The sequence below is a fragment of the Ischnura elegans genome, chromosome 10 (assembly GCF_921293095.1).
Source record: "Ischnura elegans chromosome 10, ioIscEleg1.1, whole genome shotgun sequence".
NCBI lineage: Eukaryota > Metazoa > Arthropoda > Insecta > Odonata > Coenagrionidae > Ischnura > Ischnura elegans.
The window spans coordinates 19216979-19229311 of NC_060255.1; the positions used below are offsets into that span (position 1 = coordinate 19216979).

The window sequence follows — 12333 nt, forward strand, 5'->3', positions numbered from 1 at the left end:
GGTTTTTGTCCAATCAAACTTATTTTTTCACCATTATCACGATGGACGTGTAGTCCGTTGAAACTTCGGTGATATACAACGAATTTAAGCCGGTGGAAATCCTAAAAAGACTTCAACTTAAACGTGCGTTTATACTGAGTAACACGTTATATAAACTAGTTACATTATTATTGAAGTATTCTACCGTTTAAGGCAGGTTTCCATGGAGTGCTTAAGAAGAATTCCGGGAGCCTCCCCTCACATCATGTACTTCCCTCTTCAATTCACAGTAAGAACTACTCCCTTTTATTCTATCTAAAAATGCTATTCTTATCCTTCCTCTCCCTCGTTTACCTATCATTCTTTCTACTGACACTGTTTTCAACATCCCCTCCCCGCTGAGTACTCCTCCCATCCATACCCTCTGTCTCTTACGTATCTCATCTAAAAGCTGCCTCTCCTCACCCACCATGCCCAGCACTTCGTCGTTCCTCCTCCTCTCCGTCCACTTCACCTTCTCCATTCTTCGCCACACACACACATCTCGAATGGCTCGAGTCTCGTCCTCCTTCCTAAGTGTCCACGTTAAACAAGTTACATATAAATTTTTTTACGAAAAAGTTACAGATCCGTGTAACAAGTTACATGTAACATTGTGTTACAAAACAAAAATTCGTTTTACATAACAAATTTTTGGTTTCCCGCACGAAATGGGAAAATGTGTAACATGTTACAGAAAAGGAGTGAGGCGCACGGTGAGGATAGCCAGTTGACGGGTGAATCTGTAACATGTTATTTGTGCATTTTTTGCTCCGCTAGACTCCTGTTATAAAACAAATGTTACAGTGAAATTGTTACATATAACATGTTTATATAACAGTGGGTGAGAAGAGGCAGCTTTTAGATGAGATATGGAGGAGACATAAGGTATGGATGGGGCGAGTACTTAGCGGGGATGGGATGTTGAAAACAGAGTTAGAGGGAAGAATGTTAGGTAAACGAGGGAGGGGAAGGAAAAGAATAGGATTTTTTGATAGAATGAAAGGGAGTAGGTCTCATTGTGCATTGAAGAGGGAAGTGCATGATGGAAGGGGAGGCTCCCTGATAACTTCTTAAGCACTCCATGGAAACTTACCTTAATCGGTAGAATACTTTAATAAACACAATGTTAACGCACCTTTAGGCTGGATGGAGATACTTGGCGACAGGGAACATAATAAAAGATGCACTGTTGGATGTTCCACAGAAGTCTACTTAACCGACCCAGGTTTCGATATTACACTATGTCCACACAATAAAGCAAACATACTTTTGAAAATGACATAGTGTAATGTCGAAACCTGAGTCGGTTACGTAGACTTCTGTGGAACATACAACAGTGTATTTTCTATTATGTTTCCAAAAAGACTTCACGCAAATAGTATTTGTGTTCTTAAATCAACCAGTAGAACACCACTCATTATCAGTGGCGGATCCAGGATAGGGACAAGGGGGGGGGCTTAGATTGCGATTCTTTCTAGTGTCAATTGAATACTATAGCCCCTCTTCAACCCTCTTTGAATCTACCTCTAGATTGCAATATACCAAAAGTATGTAAATGAGGCCCTAAGTTTAGAGCTTATTTGTATTTCATTCCGTTAAAGAAGGTTAATATGTAGGAAAATGTAACTAAACACTTTTGTGCAAAGTGGTAACCCCCAAATACTTCGACTTTACCTAGTGTGTGTTTTGATATCCCCCCCGTAGATCCGCCACTGCTCATGATAGAGACATTCACATTCTGTTATACTTCGGACGCAATTTCAACCGAACGCAGGATGGTGGGCAATGCGAAAACAGCCGCCCGGTTACAACTTATCGAGAGTAATGGGTTTAAGCATTCGTTTTCATGCAACGCGGCCGTACACAGATGGGTGGAGCTCCGATATTATTACCATTCTCCTCACTCTTGCAAATGCCATTTGAGCCGACCGAGATTTGGTCATTGGTTTTAGCGTCGTACGCTGATTTAAACGAGACACGAGGCGGACGCGACACTCATTGATATTGACTGAATTAATTAACATACGATCTCCGATGCGCTAATGCCGCAAAGCGATGAGTGTGTAAAATGGCTCATTATATCGAAAAAATGAACGTCATATATGACCAGGGCGCGATGGCCAGTAAATGCGATACTGCTGGATAAAAATGGAGCAATTTTCAATTAAAAAAAACATATTTCCATTCAAATGCTCGTTGATCATGTTTCACATTTAATCCGCTCTGAGTGCAATTAATAATTTTTAAAAATGATGCTATTAATCTATCCAATAATTCCGCTCTAGGGGACGTGATTTAGACCTTTAGGGTTGGAATTAGCAAAAAAAGCATAAACATTTAATTATAAAGTGTAGAACATATACGACGGAACAATTTTACAACTTCACTAGTCTGACTAGTTTATCAGTAAACTAACAACCATAATTACATATTAACTAACGAAGAGATCCATTTACTATACGTCATGAAGGTACCTAAATAGTTTAAATCAAATAAGTGGAAACGACAAATCTAGGTTAAAATCTCAATTTAGGGCGGTAGAGAGATTTCCTATGTGGGGAACACATATTCGAGCTAATTTATTCTAATCACATTGAGAGCACTTAAATCAATTATCCAAGCACTCAACACTAACTTTTCGCGCATTGAATCTCGTTTTAAACTGTTTAAGAGTAATTTTGTTGCATGCAATCAGCTTTTAAACTGAGGAAGAGAAACTTGTATAAACCAGTTGAATTACCTTTCTCGTTCAAATGGCTTGTCAGGTAAAAACAGCTTGCTTCCTTAACAACGGTGAAGAATGGGCCGCAAAACTGCAAATAGAAATATTAAATATTAAAAATTACATAGGCTTACATTGAATTGCAGCTCTAACGTACCTGATTCATGAGTAATTTCTCCACAAATTGGAATTTGAATTGAGATGACACAGAAAATCAGCTAAAAACAATTATTATAATTCACTAGTGGTATCTCTGCTTGTATCACTCCTACCTACATCTTCAAGCATCAAGCGCAGAGAATAATACTTTAACCCCTTTCAACAAAAAAACGAGTATATGGCTTGGTATGTTATGATTAAAATGCGGGAATTTAGAATGCAATGTAAAAGAAAATGTATTCACAAACCTATAAAAAGCCATTTAAATGCATTTTTCACTGTTGAAGATTACCCTGCAATGAACAGCAGGACATTAAAAATTTGCAGTCATGGAACGGACGGGACGTGGACGGAATTAAAGCATTATTTCGCCACCAAACACACCATCAAACTTAAAATACAAGGGATGAATATTGACTTAAGAATGGAAATGGGCATTAAAAAAATAAAAAAATGAGCAAAACAGTTGTTTTAGAGAATACTTATCATACAAATCTAAGATCCTAATTGATATTTACTTTGTTTTCTGAATTATAAAATGGTACAACGTTCGCCGGAAAATTAGGTAACAATATATGGCATTAGAAAGGTTAAAAATCGGAGACAGCAGGCTCTTTAAAGGCCTGTTTACACGAAACATTCGCTAACGCAAGTAAATGTTTAAATGCATTAACGTGAGGATGAACACCAGTGCACCGTGTAACCATCCAACTTGTGCGAATATATTAACAGAAAAAATAACCTGTTCTAATTTGATTCATGCATTCGTAGATGTTCCGTTCACGTCCAACAAAATCATTCATGCATTCAGGCATCAACTCGAACGTTTTAATGAATCGTGTACACACGACTAAAGGGACTGCTTCAAACATGAGTGACAAAAAATAAATACACACATCAGGAAAATGAAGCAGTTCACGGTTGAATGAGAGGAGAGATAAGGTGTTAGCTGGATTCATAAGTTCACAAGTTTTCAACTTGGAGGGCAAGTTACACTTGGTTTGGTTAGTTTGCCACAAATGGTAGAAATAATTATCTTTTGTAATAAAGATGGAAGCTATATCCTTCTGACACGAAGAGATACATACAAAAATATTTGAATTTCGTGAAAGAAAAAAAAACCAGACCACTGGAAAAGGCACAGCGACAACTTAATGTTGCACTTATTTTTCATTAATTTCTGCAATCACAATTTATAAATTATATATGCTACGTAATATTACTTCTCCTTGCAAAACATTCCTGGACTAGTTAAAAAACAACCCTAATTCATTCAGCGGAGAGGTTTAAGGGATAAGCAACGCGCGCGCAGCCATATTCGTAGACAAAATTTTCGGTGGTATAGCAGCTGGCTTTTTCAGATCGATGAAGAGCAGAGTGGCGGTATCGTCCATCATTTATACACATCCGTTGGAGTCGGGCATCTTCTCATTAGTCCATATATCAGGTAGGAGACTTCCCATTGGTCCATATTCCCTAGTGTTTTCCTTTTCCTTTTTCTACTAAGTTGGTTTGAGGACTCTTTTCTAAGAGTTGGATAGATGGTATTCGTTTCCCCTGCTGAAGTTGTTCGTGGATTTCCTAACCTTCGTCGCTTCCCTAATCATACGTGACTAGTATCTCATCTTCCAGGCAATTAATTTTATACATTTATCATTTAAAGCTATAATTTAAATGCCTAATGTCAACCTAAGCCAATGTTCTCATATTGGTCAACATTTCCAACACCAAAAACACCATAGAGTTGATAAGAGCGAAAACTGAAACCAATGAAATACTTTGAATTGGCGAATGATTCCGGAGTGATGAAGCTTAAAATATTCTGGACAAGTATGGGTAAAAATATACTTTAAAGGCCTATTTTGAAAGATTAAATTTTGGGACACTATTGAGGTCAGTTCCAACGCATACTGTCCCGTAAATGGCGACGAGGGGCCGACTCTGATTCGTTGGGTCAAACAGGGCTTTCAACAGCTTGCGAGGGGTTGTTTGCGCTGCGGATTTACGACGGCGTTTAGTTTCTCTGGAGTGAATTCCAGCATTCAATCCACCTTGAGCAAAGGAGGGGCTTATTCCAGGTCGTAAAGGGACTCTAGAAAATTGCCGGAGCGTAACAGGTGTCGGAAATGAAAAGGGGGCGAAAATACTTGCAAGGATGACGTGAGATGAAATATGGAAATGAAATAAGAACTGAATGTAAACATAATTCACAGTGTCCGGCGATATCTGGTGGAAATGTATTATTCTCCTGAATGTAAACGTTGGTGCTCTTTAGCGAAAAATGCAACGAATAAGCAAATATTTTTCACTGATGTCACTTTTACATTAAAGCAGGTGACTAGGGTTCGAGTGAATAATTAACATCATCAGGCTTTAAATAAAAAATTTATCAATGAAAGTTTTTTTCTGCAAGCAATGTAATGTAATACATCCAATTAAAAGAAAAAATAGCGAAACGTTTACTAAATAGTGCTTACTCACAAATTTCTTATCAATTTTTAAAATTTTAAGCTTTTGGTTTCGGTGCTGAAACATTCTCACGTCTGCATCACCACTGCTCGACCAGACTTACAATTAGTACGAGACTTTCAAGTATTTCATAACTTAAGTACGCATCTCGAAATAAACCAATAATATGATCTTTGCCTTCATCTCACATCCGAAAATATTTTCTCATTTTTTTCACAGATGCAACATTTTCCAGCCGTTAAGACACGTAATAAGAAAGGTCTACTCCACACGAACGCAGAAAAAATTACACCCATTGAGTCCTCTTAATATCAAAATATGAGGGAAAAAGATTTTTCATCAATATGAGTCCATAAAAAAATGTGCCTATTCCACTCAAGGTATATTGCCCAACGAATATTTAACACATGGATTTAATTACAGAATGCATATGCGTTCCCAAACAAAGCTTAATTCTCATAATTATCCTTTTATAATAAATACAGAGCTATGAAGGGTAATTATCATTATAAAATTCTCATATGAAATTCTACATGCTGAACTCATGTACAAATATATGCTACCCCGCAAGCTGCCTCAGCAGGCGTTAGGGTTAGGAGTTAGGACACTAGCGATTATCAGAAAGGAGACGAATAAATAGATTAGTGTATTGAAACGCACCCACCATTGATTAAGCCCCTTTTCTTGTGCTCTACATATCCGTTTGGAAAAATATCAATCTTATTTTACCGTCTCTATTGGATTTAGAAATTTAAAGAGGTTTTAAAATGTTTTCCGTGTCCCTCTGAGACATATCTACTCTTTAACTGCAGGCCACCCGGCGTTGCTCGGGAAGGATAGTACTCAGGGAAGTGAGAAACTTGTAACTTGGAATTAATGGTCTCATGGCAGTATTTTTAGGCAAAGGAACAAAGCAGGTATGACTATGGCCTACATATGTAACAGCAAAGAATGGAATTTTTTTCCGTATTTCGCGCACGGGATCAGCGCATACCTCGCTCCACAACATTGATCATTGTGTTTCCGTATTGGTGTAGACCGAAAAAATCGCGTGAACGCATACCTCAGCAAAAACATTTGCAGCGAGAGGGTTAATCGATAAGTGTTCTTTGAGTTATGTTTTATCCAAGAGCGTATCAGGAGGCAGTGGTGGAGATAGAGCACCCCCCATTGGGTCGAAACACACACTAAATAAAATCTAAGTCTTTGGGGGTTACCACTTAGTACAAAAGTTATTTAGTTATTTTTTCAGATATATATACTTACTTTAAGAAATTGAAATACAAATTAGTTCTAAAAAATATGGCCTATTTTACACGCTTTTGGTATGTTACAATGTAGTGATAGATCCAAGGAGGGGCTAGGGAGGGGCTATAGCCCCCCCACGTGGGTATCCAATTTACTCTGGATAAAATCGTAATCAGCCCCTCCCCTTGTATTTAACCTGTATCTGCCAATGTTAAGAGGTGAGCCGACCCGGAAAGATATCCAACCAATCCAAGTAGTACGACTTGACGTAACAAACGATAGTGAGAAAACGACGCAAAGGACTCGTCGGACACAACCAGAAGTATCACTTTGGACTCTGAGATCACGAAATGCACCAACAAACTAACACTGCTTGCAATCCATGCAGCCGTATGGAAATGTATAGCGGACAGACAAAAAAAACACCCTCTTTAATATCTGAATGCGTTCAACACATTCAGGCGTCATATGGTGGAAGTTCGAGATATTAAAATAAAAGATGGTAGCACTTTTCCACAATATTTTGATGCGTAGGACGCATTTCGACTCACAGAGCCATCATCTGGTACAATACACTGTATTACATATAAACATCACCTCTATACCTTTGAGAAAGGGGTGGGGGGAGATTTCACACGTTTGAAGAAGGTGGTTAGAAACAGGCGTACCGAGTGGGAGAAAATATACAACTAAAGAGATACGGGAAAACCCAAGGTGGAAGGAGGACTCTAGGCATTCTTGTAGATTAACGGCTGGTGGGAAGAACCACTGAAAACCGTGAAGGTCTGGGGGTAGGTGGAGCAGAGTACTATAGGTCCTGTAGTACTCTACTCTATAGGGGTGTGGAAAGATAGGCCGCGTGTCGTTAGAAATGGATAAACGGGAGAAAGTAGCGCAACTTTCTGTGATTCGAAACGCGTCGTACGCATTAAAAAATTGTGGAAAGTGCTACCATTTTTTATTTTTTTAAATTCTTTATATCTATATAATAATAATAATAATAATAGAAAATACTAATTACTTAATCAATCCAAGCCTAAGAAGGATACCTATTTACCAGGGATGGCAAGTGAAACGAAACCAAAGTCAAAACCAGTAGAATTTCAATAGTTTCGTTCCCGGGAGCGAAATGTAGAAACGAAGCGAAAAAGAATTAAATCCGTCGAGCTAAACTCAGGGTCGTAACGCAATCGGAGTCAAAACTACTTCGGGCCGAATCTTAACTAAAACCCTGACGAAAAGAAACATAGATAATGTTTCGCACCGGAGGGATCACATGCTTCACCTTCCAACAGTTTAGTTTCGACCCACATACCGAGTACGAAGTATGGTTGAATGAAGTAGAGGTTCGGCCCACCGCCATTAGATGCATGGGGCACTCAATTTTTTTTACCAAGAACAGGAGAACGGTGAACGCAAACTGGCTGTTTGATTTTTGAGCTAAATGTTTTAACCTGAGGAAAAGGAACGACGAAGTGCTGGATATGGTTGGCGAGGAGAGGCAGCTTTTGGATGAGATACGGAGGAGACAGAAGGTATGGATGGAGTTACTGCTTAGCGGTGAGGGGATGTTGAAAATGGTGTTAGAGGGTAGAATGTTCGGGAAACGAGGGAGGGGAAGGAAAAGAATAGGATTTTTAGATAGATTGAAAGAGAGTAGGCCTTACTGTGAACTAAAGAAGGCAGTGCTGGAAGGAAAGGGAGGCTCCCAGATCACTTCTTGAGTACTCCATGCAAACCTACCTCAATGGGTAGAATACTATTATATATATACACGCATGTCAAACGTAATGGGTCGAAACTATTCTCTCTTATCCCCCTCCACTCAACTTCTCGGATCGAAACTTAACGATGAGCAGCAGAGTTTCGATTACTTTAGTTTCCTTCCCGGGAGTAAAGTTTCGTCCCGGGTCGAAACTAAACTCCTTGGTGATTTTAATTTCGTGCGGGAACGAAACAAAACCCAGGCCTCGTATTTTCGTTTCGCTACGGGTCGAAATGAAACATTTTCCTTTCGTTTCACTTGTCATTCCTGCTATTTACACTCACACCTACCCTCTATTACTTCCCACGTTTTTCGCTTGCATTGATCAAAACACCGTCCTACTCCCATGCAGTCGAGGTGACGATGCGAAGCAAGCGATGGAGGTAGGAGCAAGAATCCTTTGTCGGAGAGGGGGCTGGGAGATATCCAATTGTTGGAGTGTGCAAGGCGGGTAAGGGTATGAAGTTGGTGGTGGCGAGGTCAAGCGGGCTTTATTCGGAAAACCTCGTCGCCATTCTCTCCTGTGGCCGATATTCCCCACGGAATAATCCCTTGACCGTACAATGGCACCGCAGACGGATGGATTAAAAAAAAGAATTTCGAGCCCGATTCAATACGAGACTAGGGCGGTTCCGAGTTTGAATGGGAAGTATTATGGACGGGTCTAAGCCCCGCAGGTTTTAACGTAATATGGGAGGCTGAAATGTCTATGTCAAATTATTAAAAGTTCTTTGGACATTGTATATTAAGATATGTGAGCGGCAACGGGGCCACATTTTAGGCGGAAGATTAATCAGTGAGCCTAAAAGATCATTTTGTATCCCTTAACGTGATGAAATAGATACTATTGATACCCTGTAAAGGCTTAAGGTTGGAAGGCGATATTTGGTGGAACTTGTTGACAGGAAACATAATGAAGATACACTTTTGTGTGTTCCACAAGAGTTTTTAATACCGATCCAGGTTTCGGCAGTCCCTTGATGATAAGGTTACCTTGATAATGAAAGTGTGTACTGCCGAAACCTGGGTCGGTATTAAAAACTCTTGTGGAGCATACAAAAGTGTATCTTCACTATGTTTCCTGCAAAGGCTGTTGAGAGTGAATTCCTTTCAATAAAACAGAGAAGTAAGAGTTTATAAGAGTATGATATAACCATGTACCTTGTGGCTCTGAGATCTGAATACCAAGAAAATAATCAGAAAAGAAGCTTAAAGACTTAGAAAACTAAATTCTCTGAGCCATTCTTCACTCATTACGTGACACCTGAAGTATACCAATCAACTCTGGACAATAAGATGAAAAATCAGAAAAGAAGTTCATGGTCATAAAAAATAAAATTCTACAAATTACTCTCAGTCACCTGGAGGATACGGACTAACAGAGGATAAAGAGTCCTCTACCAAGATCCCGACATCATTGCTCAAATTAAAGTCAGAATATTGAGATGTGTTGGCCACGTGAATGAGATGAAGTTGGAATCCACAGTGAGGATGGCGGCTGAAAATCTTGCACGAGGCAGACGACCACTGCGCCGTCCAAGACGAAGGTGGGGAGATGAAGAGCTGTAAGATTTGGAAAGGCTCAATGTAACACTGGATCTGAAGCATGACCGAGACGGATGGCGAGCTGCTGTTATGAAGGCCAAAAACATTTTGTGGTTTGAGTGGTCACAAAAATATGGTTTGGTAACCGTGTTGAAAAAATGTTGGTTGTTAAACAAATAAGTAGTTTGTGTAAACATTTATCAGTAAAAAGCTCAAAAAACATGACAGGAAAACCACCACTTCAAGAAAATAGGAAAAGGAAAGTACATGATCACGCTACGGAATCAAGAATCATAGCTGAAAGAAATCAGTAGAAGTCACTGACTATGCATACATCAATTATTCACAATCATTTAGAAAAGCGTAAAATCGTGCTAGGTCAGACAGATTAATAAATTCAAAATATTTACAACAACAGCTATACAACAACAACGCTACACACACTCCGGGAGTCTTTCTGACTCGTACGAATATCGATCAGCAGATTGCTGACTGCTTTAAATACATTAACATGAGGTATTGCGAGATTCTGCTAAAGGAATTTGGATAAATTAATATAAAATATTTACGACAAGATTTAGACATTATTTCAACGCTACGCACTCACAAGTTATCTTTCCGACTCTTATGAATATCGATCTGCGAATTGCTCACTGCTATAAATATATATACATAATACATAACGAGGTGCTACTAAATAAATCTGAATAAACTAATTCAAAATGTTTACGAAAAAAGGTTGGCTCTATATCAACGCTACACAGTCACCGAGAATGTTCCCTGACTCGTACGAATATCGATCTGTGAATTAACAAGTGCTCTAAATGTGTAAACCTTAATATACAGGGTGTTTATAAATGAATATCGGGGTTCTAACGCTTTATAATATTTATTACATTATGCTTACAGTTATAAATTATATGTGAAATGAAAGAGCAACTGAAACAGTTTTGTTTTTCTAGCATTAATGCCCATGTGCGTGAAATGAAACCGCCGCGATCCGCAAGAAAGCAGTAGTAGCAAAGTTGGCGACTAGTGAACAGAAAGCGCTGTGTTTTACAGTTTGCAAAGACTAAAACTGTGCAACGTGCTTTCCGCCCTAGATTCGGTTGTAATCCTCCAAGTGACAATAACATCCGTTGATAGTATCATCAGTTTAAAAATAAAGGCTGCCTTTGTAAAGGGAAGAACACCGGACGACCGAGAGTTAGCGATGAGACTGTTGAGCGAGTCAGAGTGTCGTTCACTCGTAGCCCAAAGAAATCAGTCCGGAAGGCTAGTCGTCACATGTGCATTGCCACTAAATAACAAAACTTTTTGAGTTGCTCTTTCATTTGGTATATAATTTATAACTATAAGCATAATGTAATAAATATTATATAAAACCCCGATATTCATTTATAAACGCCCTATATAATAGTATGATAAATTACAAGATACTGAGCACTTATATTATTTCTTAGAGGTGAAAAGACATTGCTAGTATATTTAAGAATGATAGGAACTGTAATATCCCATTATTCACACAAAACAGTCTTTGCAGACCTTACCACTCATGTAGGCTGGAAGAGGAAAACGTCTCCCATACAAACAGAGCCCTCGTATGGGTTAATGAAAAGGAGTAGCAAGGAAGTGTTTTAATGAGGTGAGTGGAGAAGTAACCAGTTTCAGGGTAAAAAGAACAAAAACGGCAGAAAAATGTGAGGAGAAGAGAATGGTACAGACAGGTCACGACAAAGGCAATTAGTGCAGCAGAGAAATCACGGGTCAGGTGATTCGGTGAAAATCAACACAAAAGAGACGCCAGACGTCAGGCACAGCGAGGCCGGAGCAAGAGTGTACAGATTCGGTGCTTGAATTTCGTGAAAGCATTAATGAAGTCTACCAAGTTGAGCTAAAAATACGAGTCTGAAATTTATGAGAAAAGATAAAAGAATATAGCCACAGGTAACCTTCAGGCGTATTGGAGCATCATCCAGGAATAACTATTAGGAAATATTTAGCAGCAACTGAATGGGGAACATATTTTCCCTTTCCCAGCCTTTCATAAACATCGTTAATTGCATGAATCATATACGAGAATGAAACACTGGGAACAATGATCAGACAAAATAAACAGCACATCGGAACTTGCTTTGATAACGATTTACTATGAGAGAAATTATAATATACGGAAACGGACAAATGAAAAGAAAATTCAATCGAAATATATTTTCGTGAGCAAGGTTTTTCGACAAAATGTTGATTTGAGAAACAATTCAAGGTCTATGTGAAAACAAATTTTGGAACTAAGGATTGCCTTCAATTTTACGATCTCTTTACTATATTTTTCAAGTTTATGACGTCTGCTAAAGTGGAAAACCACCAAGTATACATATCACTCCCTCGATGTACAAACACGAAG

The 12333-nt window shown here is 38.8% G+C and overlaps 1 protein-coding gene across 1 annotated transcript in view; it reads right to left on the bottom strand.

Annotated features, from left to right (window-relative positions):
* The window catches only part of LOC124167128 (small conductance calcium-activated potassium channel protein-like), a 594701-nt gene that overhangs the window by 108618 nt on the left and 473750 nt on the right, over positions 1-12333 (bottom strand). Inside the window, exon 2 of the mRNA XM_046544924.1 lies at positions 2762-2834. The gene's annotated coding sequence lies outside the window, so the exon portion shown is untranslated. The remainder of the gene's footprint in view (positions 1-2761; positions 2835-12333) is intronic.